Raw genomic sequence first — 19,782 nt, 5'->3', positions numbered from 1 at the left:
CTCAGCTCACACATCAAGAACTTGCCCTCTCAGCTGCATTCTTCTCCAAACAGCCCTGGTCACCTTAGTAACCCAATGCTCCTAATATGGACAGCTGGTCCATTTAAAGTCAGCCCTTCTTGGCAGGAAAAATGCTTGTTCTTCAAACTGGGCAAGAGAGGAGAGGTTTTCCTTTCAACACACATTGCAGGGGCTGATTTAACTTGGTCAGCACTTTTGTTCTGTGGCAGCAGTTTGTGTCAAGTTTCAACCTATTCGGAGTTTTTGGTTTTTTGGTTTTTTTCTTTTTTAAATTCGAAAGCAAGTGGCTTTAAAAAAAAAAAAAGGGGAGCTCATATGGAATTCTAAAGAAGACTGGAACGTGAAACAAAAAAGGTATCTGAAATAACTGTATTCTTTTATAAAAAAAATAGTTATCCACATTTTTTAAAGTTCATATTTACTTAAATCACATTTGAAGTCTTAATATACAATAAGAAATCAGAGTCAGAAGACCTGGCTTTTTAACACCACAGCCTATTTTTGAATAACAATAACATTACTAAACTTCAAAGTCCTATAACTCCAATCTACTCAATAGATTATGAGACAATCTGGGTTCCTTTATCCCACCACCTACATGTGAAATCTCTCACAATCTTTCCAGAGGATCAAATGTCAATGAGGTATTGAAACCAAATGGTTAGTATATCCAAAGACACTCCAGACCTAGAATGCACCAGGATAAAACTGGTTACTCAAAACCAAACTTGATCTGTACTTATATCACTAAAGCTGGGCCTGAACCAATTTAAGTCACTCAGGGGAAAAAAATACAGGTTTTATAACACAGTTTCCCTGATTTTCATACTATAAACAAATGATTTGGGGGGAAGGGATTACCATATTCTGAAATATGTGAGATCATATTGCTTGTTCCATTCCCACAAACTGGGGATTCTAATTGTCCCATCCATCTACCTAGACCCCAAATCCTTAAGTAAACAGGCATATTCTAAACTTAAAAGAAACTAAATTTATGGTATTTGTTATAAATTGGAATTTTTTAAAAGATTTCATTCATTTATTTGAGAAAGAGAGAGTGCTAAAGTGCACAAGTGGAGGTGGGGGTGGTAGAGGGAGAGGGACAAGCAGATAACCCACTGAGTGGGGAGGCCCACATGGGGCTGGATCTAAGGATCCTGAGATCATGACCTGAGCTAAAGGCAGATGTTTAACCGACTGAGCCACCCAGGTGCCCCAAAATGGAAATATTTTTTTTAAGATTTTTTATTTATTTATTTGACAGAGAGAGATCACAAGTAGACGGAAAGGCAGGCAGAGAGAGAGAGAGAGGGAAGCAGGCTTCTCGCTGAGCAGAGAGCCCGATGTGGGACTCGATCCCAGGACCCTGAGATCATGACCTGAGCCGAAGGCAGCGGCCCAACCCACTGAGCCACCCAGGCGCCCCTGGAAATATTTTTGAAATAATGTTCTATATTAACAGTAGCAGACAAAAGTGAAGTGAGTTTATTAAAGCTTTTTAATGAACCTTAAGGTTAAGTGACTATCAATAATTATTCATTGGTTATATTTTTGTTTGTATATATATGTTTTTAAAACTTTTTAGGCTATGAGGTTCTTCCAGGTCAGAAACATTTCTTTTAAGTTAAAACTAGTAACTAAATATCCTATATAGGGCAAAATATCAGTTGACAGGGTGGCAGTATAGATTAGTTAAAAAAAAAAAATCCTAAAGCTCACTCCACTTCTAGTTTCATCATTTGTAAAATGGGACTGTTTTACTTATGCCATCTCTTAAGATAACAAAGTGAAAGTTATGAAATTACTAAGCCATATAAAATACTCAGAAACCAATCAAACTAGAAAAAGGGACTATGTTACCTGATGTCTAATCTAATTCTCCAAACTGTTATTTTTAAAAAGAGTGTAGGGAGTATTAAACAATAACTAAATCAGTAACAACCTCCAGAGTTGCTGGTCTTCCCCACAAAGATCTTAAAAATACTTAAGTATTGACATATAAATAAATAAGCTTCAAACTGGCTTCACTTTCAGCAAACATGAATTCCCTTATCCCTTGCCATTCCATTATTGAATCAGTAACATTTTCTCCTAGCTCCCAGAACAAAGTGCCCCTAAAATCCTCCTTCCACACAAACTGCTCCCCACAAGGTACCTTTAGCTTTTTCTATCTGTTGGAAGCCCTTCCCTGATCTGATCACAGCTGTCATAATCCTTCTTCTCAAGTCAGGAATCACCCTATCCCCTCACAGAAGTGTTCCTCTTTCTATCCTTTTCATTGGTGCAAGGCATACCATCACCATGGACACAGAGCTTCTGAAGTTCCCACTCTCTGGTAGTTTCTAGTTAGGGGATCCAAGAGAAGCTGCTTTGCTAATAATGTGCTACTACAGATGAAATTGTATTTCTGCATCCCAAATTTAGAAACCTACATTTGTACTGTTCTTACTCTGTATTAGATTCGGTGATGGGAATTCACAGAACATGGTTATGCATCAAAGAAATATACTACAAGGTAGAAATTAATGAAGTAATAGATAATGGGGAAGTTCCAAAATATTACCAGTATCTTTCAATTATTAAGTTATTGTGGGCTAACACTGAGACCAGAGCATTTTAACACACTGTTTCTAGAAGAAAAATACATGTTTTTGTTAGGCCCCACAATTCTTTCCTTTGACTGTTCTAACAGACTCTTGGCCTTTGAGACAGATGTTTATGTTTCCTCTTCTCTTCCACAGTATTTAATTCCATCTTTTAGATACAATTTTCTTTTTTATTTGTCAGAAAGAGATTACAAGCAGGCAGTAGAGAGAGAGGGAAGCAGGCTCCCCGCTGAGCAGAGAGCCTGATGTGGGGCTCGATCCCAGGACCCTGAGATCATGACCTGAGTCGAAGGCAGAGGCCCAATCCACTGAGCCACCCAGGCACCCTAGATACAATTTTAATATAAAAAAATGAACACAGGGGCGCCTGGGTGGCTCAGTGGGTGCTCCCATTCCCTCTTCATGAGCCAAGGGGTCTCTTTATTTTAACCCTGTGTTTTCAGTTATCAGGATAAAAACTGACCTGATTAAATCTGTGGTAATTTCAAAAACAGGTGGGAAAGATGTGTTTGAGAGCCCATGTTCCCCTCAGGACAAAGGACAATAAATGAGAAACAGTTATTGATCTGAATAATACATTTTATAAGCATTTTTCCAGTTGACAGATTAAATTCACCTGCAGTGATTACTACTTCCCGTACCAAAGAGTTCCCGTAAATGTAACCTGTTAAAGCCAAGCAACTGATTTTAAGTTCCTAGCATAGGGTAATAAGCACACCAAGAGGTGATTTTACTATCTACTCACTTGAACATATCATCCTTCAGAAGTCTAAAAAGTCTAACAATCTAAATCAATGTTGATTTAAAATTCATTGTAAAGATGATATTTGGAATTTTTTTAATACTAACTGTTACTAAATATTTTACTAATTACCTATGAGAAAGCATTCCACTTTTTAAACTGAATGTAGGAGTTCTATAATTTTCATAGGTGGAAACCCAGGTAAATAATCTCCCTTGACTTAAGGCCTCTAATAGAGCCTCTATGACTCCTCTACCACCCCAAGTCATTTAGGTAATGTCCACTGAGGTAAAAAGCTAAATGGGTCCCAAAGGAAGAAGAAAACTTATTTTCTAAAATGGACAAACCTAATCCTAAGGATCCTAGGAATTAAGTTCCTTAATAATACCAGGAATAAGGATACCATGAAAAGCAGTATTTGAGTTTCAAAGGTGACTACTTTTATCATACCCTTTTAATCTTAACTTCAAATAACATGAGATGTACAGTGCTTGCAAATTCTGAGGTAGTAAAGGAGGAGCTAAAAAATTTGTGATACTCTTGTAATAATCAAGAAAAGATATGAAATAAATATAGGGAAAGGATTAAAAAATAAAGAGTAATTAAGCCTATATTCAACTATATTTGCTTACTACTATAGTAACAATTTCTTACCTTGTGGAATTCTCTTCTGAGAAGAATAGATACAATTCTGTTCCTAAAAAAATTTCAGGTAGAAAAGTTAAAAATCTTGGTTTTAAAACAGGAAGTCTCTTAAAAATAAAAAGTTAACAAAATGCTGATATAGTACACTCAGAATGTCATGACATTTGGTATTACCAAAACTTAAGAGACAGTAAGTCTCTTAAATAAAATAAATAAGTATAAAAAGTATAAAGTATATAAAGTATAAAATTATAAAGTATAAAAAATAAAGTATTTTAATATTTGTATTAAAATATTATAAAATTCATTATTTTTATTATTACAAAAAGACTATTCTAGTGACTATCAAATCATTTCTTCTAGGTACATAGTGATGTCTCAGCACATTTTCATATTCTAAAAATAGGTACTCAATTGGGTTTTACTCTTACCAAGATTTGAGATCCCAAAAGGTAGTTTTTAGGTGTACTCCATATGTCATAAAATTCACCCCTTTAAAGTGTAAAATTTAGTGGTTTTTACTATAGTCACAAAGTTATGTAACCATCACCACCATATTATTCCAGAACATTTTCATTACCCCAATAAGAAACCCTATACTAAAGAGTACATTTTTATTCACAGGGAGAAACATCTAAAACATTTAATTTCAAAATATATAAGAGAAGCATACTCTTCACAATACTATGATTAAAATGATGTTTTTTTTTAAATGTACAGAACAGAGACTGGGAAGGAAAACAAATATCCAAACATTTTTAAAGGAGCTGTATTCAGATAGTGGTAACATAGTGACTCTTTTTCATGTATTTCCTCTAAAGCTCTGATTTTATAAAACTACCTTTACGGTTCTTAAAAAGGTGCAACACAGGCATACATTCTGTAGAGCTACATGCTCTAATTTGTACTACAGTCCAAAGTAACAAGAGAAATACAAGCTGACACTTAAGAAAATGTCCATTATACTTTCTAGTAAATATTTTTCAAAGTAGATAAAATAAGTATAAAGTTTTAAAAAATTCGGGCCACACTTACTAATCTGGTTGAAAAGCCACAGCTGCATCTTACTTTATGACAAATTGACTGTTTCATCACTTTTGCATCTGGGCATCTACTTCTTAATGGTCATTTCTGAAATAAAGACATAGTCATTAAGAACATATCATAACAAAAACATCAAATCTTTAAGGACAATTTCCTAAATTTTAGTGTCTATAAAAAGAGTTATCAAAAAATTTCTTGAGCAACCTTCTAATAAAAAACATTAACAGGGCTGAGGATGAAGTGAGAGAGCTCGAATATATGCTGTCACCCCATGGGACCAGAATTATGTTACACATACTGAGTATAAAAATCTATAAATTCTTCAGTCCTAAATGCCTTCACCCAGCAGGGTCTTGCAATTCCTAAGAATGCCATTTACAGACTGGAAAAAGAAAAAAGGAAGAAGAAAAGAAAAAAGGAAAAAGAGAAGCCCTAAAACTCCACATTTGGAAAAAATAACTGATAATGTATGTTTGTATCTTTCCCCCCACACACCCCTATAGAAAGAAGGCTCCAGAAGAGATTTTTACTGGCTTTATTTACTGGTATCTTTTGAGCACTTAAGACAATGACTGCCGTGCAGTAAGTGCTCGGTAAATATTCATTGAAAGAATGAATAAACTGATGAGTGATGTAATTTTAATTGATGAAATATTTAACCTGGTACTATTTCAAAATGGCAAATCCTCAAAATAACATTTCTTCCACACATATACCACTGCTATCAATGCCAACTACATCATTATTGTATTTTCCCCAGCAAACAAAGCCCATAATTAAAAGACAAGGCACGGTACCAGCCTTCAAGGAACAGAACAAAGGCATACGTCACTATGTAATTTTGTTACTGCAATCTTTGGGGGAAACTCCAAACAGGGAATTGCTAGATATATAATTTTGCTAAATATTGCTAAATGTTGCAAGTAGGCTATTTTTTTCTTATTTCTTTATTTTCTTATTATTATTTCATTAACACACAATATATTATTTATTTCAGGGGTACAGATCTGTGATTCACCAGTTTTACACAATTCACAGCACTCACCATAGCACATACCCTCCCCAATGTCCATCACCCAGCCACCCCATCCTTCCTACCCTCTTCCACTCCAGCAACCCTCAGTTTGTTTCCTGAGATTAAAAGTCTCTTATGGTTTGTCTCCCTCTCTGGTTTTGTCCTGTTTCATTTTTCCCACTTCCCTTATGATCCTCTGTCTTGTTTCTCAAATTCCTCATATCAGTGAGATCAGATGGTAATCATTCTCTGACTGACTTATTTCACTTAGCATAATACCCTCTAGTTTGCCACATCACTGCAAATGGCAAGATTCCAATTTTTGATGGCTGCATAATATTCCTGTGTGTGTGTGTGTGTGTGTGTGTGTGTGTGCACGAGCGCATGTGTGTACATCTTCTTTACCCATTCACCTGTTGATAGACATCTAGACTCTTTCCATAGTGTGGCTATTGTGGACGTTGCTGGTATAAATATTTGGATGCACGTGCCCCTTTGGATTAATACATTTGTATCTTTGGGCTAAATACCTAATAGTGCAATTGCTGGGTCATACGGTAGCTCTATTTTCAACTTTTTGAGGAACCTCCATACTGTTTTCCAGAGTGACTGCACCAGCTTGCATTCCCACCAACAGTGTAGGAGGGTTCCCCTTTCTCTGCATCCTCTCCAACATCTGTCGTTTCCTGACTGGTTAATTTTAGCCATCTGACTGGTATGACATGGTATTTTGAGGTTTTGATTTGTATTTCCCTGATGCCAAGTGATACTTAGCACTTTTTCATGTGTCTGTTGGCCATTTGGATGTCTTCTTTGCAGAAATGTCTGTTCCTATCTTTGCCCATTTCTTGACTGAATTATTTGTTCTTTGGGTGTTGAATTTGATAAATTCTGTATAGATTTTGGATACTAGCCCTTTATCCGATATGTCATTTGCAAATATTTTCTTCCATTCTGCCGGCTGTCTTTTGGTTTTGCTCTTTCCTTTGCTGTGCAAAAGTTTTTTATCTTGACGAAGTCCCAATAGTAAAGTAGGCTATTTTTTTTTTTAACATGTATGTTCTTTAACCACTAGTTGTGGAGACAGGAAGAAATATAAGAAATTCTTTTACATGGAATAAAAAGTTGACAAGTCTCAAGAATAACCATGAAGGAAACCAGTAACTCTCTACTTCCCATACTATACCTGAATTAGTATTTCACACAATGCTATTTTTTTTGTTTAAAAAAAGGGCGGGGGTGGGGGGAAGACTACAAATATTAATACAGACCTCGGGTTTTTTTCTTTCAAAATGAAAAGAGCATTGGAAGGATAAACCAAAATCATTGTTAAATGGTTATCTAAAAGAAAAAGAGAAAGCAGGATGGAAGGGACAGGGATGAAAGTCACGACTTCTCAACCTTGTTTTACAGTTTTTATGCTGGAGACATGTTTTAAGATCAAATGAACATCAAATGGTAATGACATTTTGGACATCAAAGTGGTAACGACTACCACTGATTAAAACATTAAATATATATTTTTCTTTTAAAGATTTATTTATTTGAGAGAAAGACACTGCACATGAGCAGAGGAAGGGGTCAGAGGGAGAGAATATACAACCAGACTTCCACTGAGGACGGAGTTCAACATGGGGCTCCATCCCATGACCCATGAGATCAGGACCTGAGCGAAACACCTAGAGTCAGATGCTAAAATGACTGAGCCACCCAAGTGCCCCCAAAACATTAAATATATTTTTTAAAGGGGGGCCTGGGTGGCTCAGTGGGTTGGGCCTCTGCCTTCGGCTCGGGTCATGATCTCAGGGTCCTGGGATCAAGTCCCACATCAGGCTCTCTGCTAGGCAGGGAACCTGCTTCCTCCTCACTCCCTCTCTCTCTCTCTCTCTGCCTGCCTCTCTGCCTGCTTGTGATCTCTCTCTGTCAAATAAATAAAATCTTTTAAAGAAAAAATATATATATATATATTTTTAAAAATCACGGTTGTCTCTGGAGGTTGCTACAAGTGCTAACCTATTACTCTGAAAGTTAAAAAGGGAAAGAACCAAGCACTTATCCTGGCTTTCTTATATGAAAAATACCCTACAGTAACCAAGCAGTTAATAAGTGAAAGCTCTTTTTTATAGGATTCCAAATTATAAAATTTGAAATTCCAAATTATAAAATTAGAAATATAAATATAAAATTAGAAAATCATCATTTCGTAAACCCTAATGAAATAATGGATGTAAACAATGATCGATGGGGGCGCCTGGGTGGCTCAGTGGGTTAAAGCCTCTGCCTTCGGCTCAGGTCATGATCCCAGGGTCCTGGGATTGAGACCTGCATCGGGCTCTCTGCTCAGCAGGGAGCCTGCTTTTCCCTGCTCCCTTCTCTCTGCCTGCCTCTGCCTACTTGTGATCTCTGTATGTCAAATAAATAAATTAAAATCTTTAAAAATAAATAAATAAATAATGACCAATGGTTGCTAAAACCATTAGGTAAAAAACTAAAAGGAAATTTTATAATAGATAAATCAAGTAGACAAACTTTGAACCCAGCAATTAATCTTAACATCATTTAAAAATGGGTCAAACACTATGTAGAAATATTCATCGTTACCCATCAAGTGTTCATCCTGGGAGCTCCAGTTTCAAAAGACATCCATAATGTCACCATTTTTAACATTTCCACTCTAACCACCGTGGTCCATGCCACCTTAGTTCTCATCCGCATTACTCTAATAGCTCCCTATCTGATCTCTCAGCCTCTCCCTTTGCTCACCTCAATAAGTCAGTCAGATTAGGCCTTTACAAAAGAAAGTCAGATCATGTTATTCTTCCGCTCAACCCTCTGAGTCCATCATCTCACCAGTCTAAAGCCAAAATCCCTAACAAAGGCCATAAGGACCATGATCTTATATTTCCCTTTCACTTCTCTTGAACATGATCTCTTACCATTCTGCCCCTGTTTCCTTGCCTTAAACACTTCAAGCATGTTCTCACTTCAAGGACTTGTCTTTCCCTCTGCCAGGAGCAGAGGTATCTGTCTCATTCCTCCTCCACTTCCTCTAGGACTTAGTTTTTACAAGTTATCTTATCAAGAGATAGGTCCTGGTACCCTAGGTGAGCCCAAAATACAAAATATCTGCCTCAGATATTCTTATCTGGCAGAGAATATGTAAGGAGGAATATTTTGGAGATGGTAATTAACCGAAATATGAAGGTGACCAATTACTGTATCTTTGTGCCTAAACATCTGCAGAATTACATCGCCCCTTTTAAAAGGTTCTTAAGGTCCCAACTTCAAGGAATTAAGGAAGGTGAAGCCACAACAGTGGTTTGTTTGGGTTTTTTTTTTTTTTTTTTGGTTGTTGTTTTGTTTTTAAATCATCTGTATCATAACTCTAGGAAGGAGTGGTAAATGATTTGAAAGTTAAATGAGTCCCATTAAAGGGGAACCTGGATGGCCCAGTCAGTTAAGCATCTGCCTTCAGCTCAGGTCATGATCCCAGGGTCCTGGGATGGAGCCTTGAATTGGGCTTCCTGCTTAGCAGGGAGTCTGCTTTCTCCCACTGCTTATACTCTCTTTCTCTCAAATAAATAAAATTTTTTAAAAATTTATCTTTTTATTTACTTGGCAGAGATCACAAGCAGGCAGAAAGGCAGGCAGAGACAGAGGTGAGGGAAGCAGGCTCCCCGCTGAGCAGAGAGCCCCAATGTGGGGCTGGATGTGGGGCTCGATCCCAGGAGCCTGGGATCATGACGTGAGCCAAAGGCAGAGGCTTTAACCCACTGAGCCACCCAGGCATCCCAAAATTTTTTAAAATAAATAAATAAATGAGTCCCATCAAAAAACAACAACTAGCAAAATAACTGGCCCTTTCCTCCACTCCTTTAGGGACTTCTCTTTGGGATTACATTATAAAGTTCCAAGTAATCTCAGAAAAAGTTTAAACTACTTTCAAATTTGTTACCTTTAGGTACCATGACCACCAGAAAGAATCAAAAGAACTCACTAACTCTAACATGATTAGACTAGCTATGACATGGTAGGGATGTTTGAACTTAATTATTTTTCTTTAAATAAACAAACTCCCCTGGGCTAAAGCCTACTCTGCCTTTTAAACATCCTGTGGCTGGCAAGCTTCAGAGTCTTAAGAGAGATAGCCAGGGGACAGAGAAAACAGCAAGTATGACTCAGTGATCACATTTAATAGTCTCAGAAGACCAAAACAAAGATACCAGTTCTGGCAAGAGATCTCTAGAATTGCCCCAAAACTGACTTATCCACATACCTTTCATCTGAACAATCTATTTTCACTTAGTTTAAGGTTCACAAAGCACTTGCTTTGTGCCTATCAGACCTTAGGTACAAAAATAAACCAAGAGTACAAGAAAACAAACAGCAGGGATTTTAGGAGTTGGATGATGAAATTTAATGTTAAAATCAGCTTTGGGGGGTGGTGGTTGAAGAGAAGTCTCGGGTATTTTTGTGCAGAAATACCCCCACTCATTTAGAAATTAGACTTTAGCAAGTTCAACCACTTCAAAGAAGGCTTGTGATATCAAAGTAACCTTTCTTGAGCAACTCCTTTTTTTTTTTTTTTTTTTTTTTTTTTTTTTTTGGAGAGTACCTGTGCACACAGAAGGTGGCAGGCAGGGCAGGGCAGCAGGAGAGCAGAGACAGAGGGAGAAGGAAAGAGAATCTCAGGCAGGCTCCACGCCCAGCACAGAGCCCCAAGCAGGGCTTGATCTCATGACCCTGAGACCATGACCTGAACTGAAATCAAGAGTCAGAAGCTCAGCTGACTGAGCCACCCAGGTTCCCCTTCTTGAGCAACTTCTGTGTACCAGTTATTTACATTAGCTCACTTAATTCTCAGAACTTTTCGATGGGAAAGCTATTAACAAAGCACACGGAGTGGTTAAATAACTTGTCCAAACCAGAAAGAAATACCTCCATGATGCAAAATCTTTCTTTTCACTAGTATGATCTGTAGTAAACTGGAATGAGATTATTAGTCACAAATACCACATCTGCCCTATAGGAGTAACATGTAAATCCAGGCAGCTCATACAAGAAATGTGTTCCATTCTTCAAAAGCTGCTTTAGATAAAAGGACAAAGAGGAAAGTTCACTGTCACATATATTGAAAAGAAACCTATGGCATTAAGAGATGAATCAGAAAAATATGCTACACTGAGGTCTAAGGGAACTGGGTAACTAAACTAGTCACACCACACCTCAATAACTAGTATTCTCTCACTATGACTAACTTATATCTCCTCTAAGTCACTGATGGTTATTCCATACACTCAGAGAAGTCAGGCAAGAAACACTAAGATATAATAGATTGGGTACACAGGTGTTTATCAAAAATAGTTTCTGTACTTTTCCAGATGTTTGAAATATTTCTTTCACTCCTGGTAATATTTAATGAGTCATTTTGTAACCTGGCGATTCACAGACCTGTACCCCTGGAGCTAATAATACATTATATGTTAATAAAAAATAACAGGTTATCGCCAGGTTACAAAATATTTTCTGATTGATGACTCATTAAACATTAGGTTCTGTTCAGTATAAAGAAGTGAGGCCAATAAGTGTTATCCTATCCCATGGAGTCAGGAACTAAGGTGTTTCACATGAGAGAATTCTCTAGAAAAGGAAAATTACAAAAAATAAAAAACTAATTTAAAAAATTTTGTAGAAATATTTTTTCAGAAATGTAAATTTAATTATTATTAGATGCACCCATTGCCTATGACACAATAAAATAAAGTAACATACCTATTGTAAAATAAAAAGACAAATGCAATCACACATCACTGGGGAAAGGTAGCCTTGCTTCACTAAATGTCCTTAGTCGTGTAAAGAAAGTGAAAACTCCTTGGAACGAATTATCCCCATTGACTAAAAAATGCACCATTTAAACAATGGACTTCTTCACAGAGAAGAGACTCAACAGATTGATGATTTAAAGTTTCCAAAGGCCTATGGGACGCCTGGGTGGCTCAGTTGGTTAAGCAGCTGCCTTCGGCTCAGGTCATGATCCCAGCGTCCTGGGATCGAGTCCCACATCGGGCTCCTTGTTTGGTGGGGAGCCTGCTTCTCCCTCTGCCTCTGCCTGCCATTCTGTCTGCCTGTGCTCGCTCGCTCTCCTCTCTCTCTGACAAATAAATAAAATCTTAAAAAAAAAAAAAAAAAATAAAGTTTCCAAAGGCCTAAACAGATATGCTGGTCTTCTAAATACTTGATTGTGACCTGGGAATCGTCAGCATAAATTAACACTTAAAAAAAAAAAATCTCTCTCAATTTTAAGGGAAGGACACACTTCCCCAGAACACCAATTATGAATAATACAACCTTATTTTTTTCAAAATAACTTTAGGATTTTAGTGTTTCTTTCTCAATGACGAAATACTTTGTGTGCAGGCCTATCATTAAGACTAAATAAAGATAATGGGAATGCCTGCCTGGTTTTCAAGTCAACATTGGGGGCATTACCTACAGCTTTGTTATTTTATTTTATATTTTAACAAAATGTAAGTGCATAGCACACACAGTATTGTTTCTTAAAACTTTATCACATATACAATCTCTTCCTACAGTTAATGTTTGTCTTTTTCTCTCTCTCCTTCCTTTCTTTACCCTGGCACTCACACACACAGAATGAGTAACTATTATTTTTAAAGCCTTTTGTTTTGTATACAAACATGCTAGGCACACGCTGGCCATGATATAAAATGTATTTCTTAGTAAGAAACAACAGGACATCCTAACATGTGATTCTACCTAGAACATCAAGGTAAATATTTCCAGAGTTAATTTCTTCAGTGTCTTCAACATTACACGTAACAAGGACATTTATACAAATCTAAGTATCAGAGTCTGCAGGTTTATTGTTTTTCATGAATTTTAATACTACACACAATAAAACAGTCACTAAGGAGAGTAGCCTGATATTAAAGCAGGTTTACCTTTCTTTCAGGGAGTGGAGTTACTTGAATACCGAAATGCCTCAGTATTTGATACCTTCTTCTTGAAGATGCTGTCATCATACGTATGTGTCCCAGGAACTATAACTCAACACCATTAATGCCCTCAAAAGGAGAAACAATTTTTATAATGCTCACTTCTACCCTTTTCTTTTCTAGGTGGTAACCCGTAACTTCAAAAAACAGAAATCAACCAAGAAAGCGTTGTAATTTTTTTCTAAATTCCTCCTTTATCTGTTAGGAGGAAAATATCACCTTCATTCTTTAGTAGTTCTGGTGGGCTCTAAACAGTTTTCAGCAATATATTAGAGACTTTTTTTTCCACAACCGAACTTTTTTTAAGATACTCTCTCATGATGGGTATTGTACAAGGGACAAAAGAAGGAATGACCAGTGTCTTCAACTAGTTTCCAGTGAATTAAAAAGCAGAATTCATGTCACATGAAAGGACCTTCAATAAATCCATATCCTGAAGTACTAAATACAAGCTATACCTGTTTTCTTTGAACTTCAGCTATTAAATACTTTTCTCCTAAAAATCCATACAACTTTTAGATAATTCAAAGGAATTCAGTGGCCCTACATAACTTATGCCTCCTTCATGATACATAAAGAACTTGCTTAATATTCTATATTTAAATGGCACGTAGAAGAGGAAATGCTAGGAAGGAGGGTGAGAAAGACAAGCCTTATAAACTGGCCATATTAGAAATAACAGAACAAATTTTGAGAGTAATGGGGGGGAAAAACTGTGAAATCATTTTACATTTTACAGGTGAAGAAACTGAAACAGCTTATGAGCAAAGAAAGAACTGAAGTTCACATTATAAATGGTATTTCCCCCCAGAGCTACCCATTCCAACAAATTTATAGTAATTATTTTAGCTTAATGCATACATAATACAATCAGAACGGAGTGCCATGCTGGAGTTTAAAGGAATGCATGAATTCTGAATACAGTATGTAAGTTAAGGGAAATCAGAAATGGCCCATGTGTCCTTTAGGAATGACAGAATTCGAACAAGTAACCTGTTTCCTTGCTGCAGCTCTTTAGGTCAGTCTCAGGTGGACAGATCACTGTTCTGGCCCAGCAGGACATCTCTTAAAAGATGACTATTTAAATTCACATTAGCTAACGTCCATAAAGATAAGAAACTTGTCTATATGCCAACATCATATTTTCAACCTGGTAGCTTAATAAAAGGACTACTGCCCATTTGAGGATCGCTGGTCCACTAAAAATGTTAAAAAAAAAAAAAAAAAAAAAAAAGAGGAGCGCCTGGGTGGCTCAGAGGGTTAGGCCTCTAGCTTCGACTCAGGTCATGATCCCAGGGTCCTGGGATGGAGCCCGGCATCGGCATCAGGCTCTCTGCTCGGCGGGGAGCCTGCTTCCTGCTCTCCCCCGCCCCCAGCCTGTCTCTCTGCCTACTTGTGATGTCTCTGTCAAATAAATAAAAAAATAAAAATCTTTAAAAATAAAAAAAGAGGGGGCGCCTGGGTGGCTCAGTGGGTTAAGCCGCTGCCTTCGGCTCAGGTCATGATCTCAGGGTCCTGGGATCGAGTCCCGCATCGGGCTCTCTGCTCGGCAGGGAGCCTGCTTCCCTCTCTCTCTCTCTCTCTCTCTGCCTGCCTCTCTGTCTACTTGTGATCTCTCTCTGTCAAATAAATAAATAAAATCTTAAAAAAAAAAAATAAAAAAAAATAAAAAAAGAGGCATAAATCTCAAAGTAAAGTGGCAGAAAAGTCGAGTAAATAACAATTGCATTTATACAAAAATCCTTTGTACACAGCCAGCATTGGACAAAACAAGAAATTCATAGAAAAATAGTTCTCAAATTAAAATTTATATCCTAAGAAAGATGAGACCGAGGTAAGGACAAAAAACATAATATATTCAGTATTAAAAATGTAGTATGTAAAGATGACAAAAATCATTTTTAATTTAAAGGACATTTACCTTACATCATGTATTTCTCTAGCACCCAACCTACATTTAGACTGCCTACAAGAGTATGTGTGTGGAAGGGCCTTGATCTATTCACTTTCACAAAAGTTATAGCTGCCCATTTAGTCCCAAAGGCACAAATGGATAAAATAACATTATTATAAAGCTCTATTTTGGTAGCACAAAAAAATCTGCAGGACAGACAGACCTGTGCTAAAGCAATAATTAACCAGAGTTGTGGTTTATGAAGAAATACTCTAACTTGGCTGACATCATAGTAACTATGGGAGTTTTCTCTTTATGATTCTTCACCCCCCAAACCAAGTTGGATACATCCCAAGTGAAGCTCCTGTTTATTACTCCTAGATATCACATACTTTTTTTAGCTTTAAAATAGAAGTGCATAAGTCAATTTAAAATGCAAACTGGTACAGAGGCTTAAAACTTACTGTTTACTCTAGAGAAAGCCTTGATTTCAACTTTAAAAAAAAAAAAAAAGGCCTCAGTGGCTTTCCTAAAGCAGGGGAGGGGGGGTTCCTCTGTGTTTCGGGCTGCCATGATAAGTAACAAAGGCTGATAGGAGGATAACACGTGTTGTATGCCCCCCCCATTCCTTTCATATGTATTTGTCTGTGTCTCCCTGGTGGGGGTGGGGGGGGGTGTCGTTCTCCCTTCCTCTGTGTGTGTGTGTGTGTGTGTGTGTGTGTGTGTGTGTGTCTCGTTCTCCCTTCCTGTGTGTGTGTGTGTGTGTGTGTGTGTGTGTCTCGTTCTCCCTTCCTGCCTCAGTCTTGGTCACTCTATGTCCCCTCTGCTTCTTGTCCATCTGTCTCCCTTACACTCAGTAACTGGCTTCCAAGCACTGATATTCCAAAAGAAAGCACTGTATCAGGCTATAGCATGTGGCAGAGTCATAAAATGAGAAAACTATAAATCACAAAATGAGAAAAAGAATCAGAAGTTATTCAGTCAGTTGAAAATATAGAAAATTAAAGCCACAAATTTTCAACTGCCTTTAAATACATATATATACGATATATAAGATTTTAATAAACTGAGTAGTCAAACGGATTTATTTACAAGATTTTGAGATAAATATATTGGGAGGAGGAGATTTTTTAAAGAGTCAGTTTAATACAGAAGTTGTAAGCACAGGCTTTGGAATCATAGCTTTGAGTTTGTGTCTCAGCTCTGAATGGGCTAACTGTATGATCCCTCTTGGCCTATTAGTTCATGTCTAACACTGTGAGGATGATCTATGACAGAGCTTGTAAGACACTTTTAGCACAATGACTATCACACAGTAAGGACTCAACACGTACTACATATAAAACATCATATGGAATCAATAGTTTATCTTTTTTTTTTTTTTTTTGTCTGCCCAGCATCTAATCTAACTTTCCCTTAAGTTTGGGAACTTCCCCACCTTATGATTTCAGAAGGTCAAATAGTTTTCCACATCTTAAAATTGAGAGTCCTCTTCCCCCCACTAATTTTATGATTTCAAAAGTTAAACACTTTCCCACATGTTGTATACATGTAGGACATGGGCTCTGCCAAACACACATGCCCAGCCCAGACTATGAATGGGCAACTAGAAGGCGGGCAAAACAGAGACCAAAAGGTACTCTCTCCCACATTAATGGTGGAGTAACTGTAGCAAGGTCAAGTCCCGGGCAGAGGTGGCAGCATTCAGAGCCATCCAGAGCTAGCCATGTCACTGGGGCAGCCTGTGGCGTCTGTCAGTCTGTCTCTAGATGCTACCAGCATCCTCATGGGAATCATTGTGCAATGTGATTTTGGGCATTGTTTCTGGCTGCTTAGCCCTGAATACTGGTTCTCTAACCCTGGAACAACAATTTGATGAGCCCCTGAGCTCTACTCGGTATCCTTTTAAAATACGCAATATGCTTGAATTGGTTTTTACTGCCACCAGGAATTCTTACTGACAAATCAGGTAAGGTTTACATCCATTTTCACTTGCCCCACCACCACATGGGAAAAGAGACTCTATTTTAAATCTCTCCAGAGATACAAAAGTATTGTTCACTTTCAACCAACTGCTTTATCCTGTAAGGCCTTGGAAATCTTATTTTTATACATTTTGGATAACCAGTTTCCTAATTCAGAAGATGGGAAATAATTCATCAATTTGAGATTTCTTTCAAAGGAATACAGTCAATAATAAGCAATGACACAAGAAAGTGTAACTAAATGCAAGGAGTGACTATTATTGAGGTAACAGAAATGACCCTAACACGCCTAAAACCACCTTGTATCTATTCTCAACAGCTTGCTTTGGGGCAGGAGCTATTCACTTGAGGTTCTACCACCAAGGGGCTCCCTCTGCTTCTTAAGGGTCATCTTAAGGTCAAAATTTTAAAAATTATTATCAAAAGGCCTTAAGTAGTCCTCTTGTAACAAACAACTCCACAAAATATCTGTATTTAACAAAACTATTCAATTCTCTGTTAAAACGGGGGCACAGCAAGTAAGTGCCTGATTGCCACAGGCTGATTTTTCAATATATAAAACAAACTCCTCTTCCTCTGCCAGATTTCTCTACAGGGATATTTTACAGTTCAGTAATGCTTTTTTTCCACTGTTTAGAACGTTGAGGCTCAAATATGTTAATTTTATTACCTGTCAATATATATGTGATACAAGATTTGTTTTTGTGGGGAAGGTAAAACTGGAGGACTAAATGTGTTTTGTTTTGTTTTGTTTTGAATCTCAGGAGCCAGTTATCATATAGAATTAAAACTACGCTTTAATGACTAGAAGAACAATCTAAACAAAATCATATATAGCTTTAAAAAGACCTGATAGTCTTTTCAGATTAAAATTTAGAAAAAACAATCAAGCATTTGGAAGTGCATACTGACATCTAATATATACCTAATGCATAAAAAATGTAGAAAAAAACCTGAATTTTGGTAGAGATTTGTGGGGGAAGAAAAAAGGCCATAGATTTTTAAGGTTCATGACAATTATGCATTAAGTGTCCTAAATTATGTTATAGGATAGAAGTAGCTGAGGCTGTAAGAGTTAAACACAGTTTACCCAAGGAACTCATCTTCTGATTTCTAGCTGAGTAATATCATTAAAACATCTTCAGCCTGTCCTTCAAATTGAGTCAAAATAAAGTTAATGGAGCACCATATGGTTTTAATTCCTGGATTTAAAGATAACAAAAAAATATTAAAGCCAAGGCAAGTGATTTCAAAATCCAACCGTTAATACTCTTTTTAATATAAATAAAGGTCTGATTTATGAAACTTTATATATACCCTGGCCTTATCAATATAGAAAAAGTCATCAAGAAAAGTAAAGACTTTTTATAGTGTCCATAACTTCATTTCTATATAACTTGATGTATTACAAAGCAAAATCATTTCTGTCTATGTGCTAAGGGATATTTCATTAATCACCAATTATAACTTATTGGTTGTAATTTACAGCAAGAATTATACCTAAACAACAAAACTGAAACTTATGCCATTTAACAATGACAAGATTTTTCTGGTTATAATCTACCTGCCCTAAAAGAAAACTATTATCCCTTACAGAAAAGTTCCTTTGCATTTGGTTAAAGCTAAACATAGCTTTCTACTTAGGGAGTCAAAAGAAAAAGTTCACATAGAACCTAACTCTTCTTTAAATGAGACATGTTAAAAAAAAAATAAAATGAATGAGACATGTTCAAGTCAGCCTCACAAGCTAACTATATCTATGTTTCATGAGAGGCCTAGAAGAAACAAGACTAAGGAGGCCCTAAGACTATTTCTGGAGTACTATTCTATAATGAGGAGTAATTTATGGTATCAAACAACAGTAACAATCAAAATGCTTTAAAAAGGAGGCAGATGAGAGCTAACAAACTCCTATTAGAATAAGGCACAAGAACAAAAAATACCTGAAAATCCAAAGAGAAAAGGGAGTGACTAGGTGTGTAAAGAGACAAAGAAAGTTTAAAGCTAGGATTACAAACCCAAGGTCATATACAATACTGCCACCTCCCCTCCTTCAAAACTGGCCAAAACAGGTGAACGAGCTTGGAGCTTGGCGAAAGCCTCAGAAACCTCTAGATGGTTATTACAAACCAACGGGAGTTGTCAGACCAAATGAAACACTGCCATTCCTGGTTTAGAATGACTGGAGGAAGATTAGAAAGAAAAACCATTGGGAATGAGTATAAGGAAAAACAGTAACAGAAAGAACCCCAAATATCTACTGAGATGTTTTTTTTAAGGTTACATACAGTGTTTGATTTAACCTTCACAACAACCTTTAACACAGACCTGAGCACTTTACCACTCTTCTTAATGGATCATGGAATTCAACAATTGACCCAACCCTCTATCCATCCTCCCACATAATTTGACCAGAACAGATTTGTTTTAATTATATTAAATATCATGTTTTTTATTGAAAGCCTGGAAAATATAATGGATATACCTAAATTTATATCTTTTTACTACTTTTATAATTAATATTTTAATGAATACCTTGTACATAAATTTCTGTGCACATTTTTATTCCATTTATAAAGTGGATATAAATGGAATTCTGGGTCAAAGAGTGTGAGTGAGCACATTCTGCCAGAACATCTGATTTTAATATTACTGAAATGATGAAGGGATGATGGTTCCTTGAGAAAAACAAGTATGCCTTCTTCTCCCCTGTATCCACAATGCTTAGGTGCATAAGCAAGTATTCCATAACTGCTGAACGAATGGAGGAGGGTTCTCTTCCCTCAGCACAAAATTTCAGAAGGGTGATGT

General features: G+C 36.9%; 1 protein-coding gene across 4 annotated transcripts in view; it reads right to left on the bottom strand.

The window, feature by feature from the left end:
- FRS2 (fibroblast growth factor receptor substrate 2) overlaps positions 1–19,782 on the bottom strand; it is a 116,082-nt gene that overhangs the window by 59,217 nt on the left and 37,083 nt on the right. For 3 of the 4 annotated variants that reach the window (XM_047740710.1, XM_047740709.1, XM_047740713.1), the window contains exons 2-3: positions 5,053–5,148; positions 4,027–4,069 (exon numbers count right to left, since the gene is read on the bottom strand). The gene's annotated coding sequence lies outside the window, so the exon portion shown is untranslated. Of the gene's footprint in view, positions 1–3,093; positions 3,104–4,026; positions 4,070–5,052; positions 5,149–19,782 lie in introns of all 4 variants that reach the window. The other variant, XM_047740711.1, reaches the window with a different exon arrangement.

Source organism: Lutra lutra, chromosome 8, assembly GCF_902655055.1.
Source record: "Lutra lutra chromosome 8, mLutLut1.2, whole genome shotgun sequence".
Classification (NCBI taxonomy): domain Eukaryota; kingdom Metazoa; phylum Chordata; class Mammalia; order Carnivora; family Mustelidae; genus Lutra; species Lutra lutra.
The sequence above is the reverse complement of the archived record's forward strand: the minus strand, read 5'-3'. Positions and strand labels throughout refer to the sequence as shown.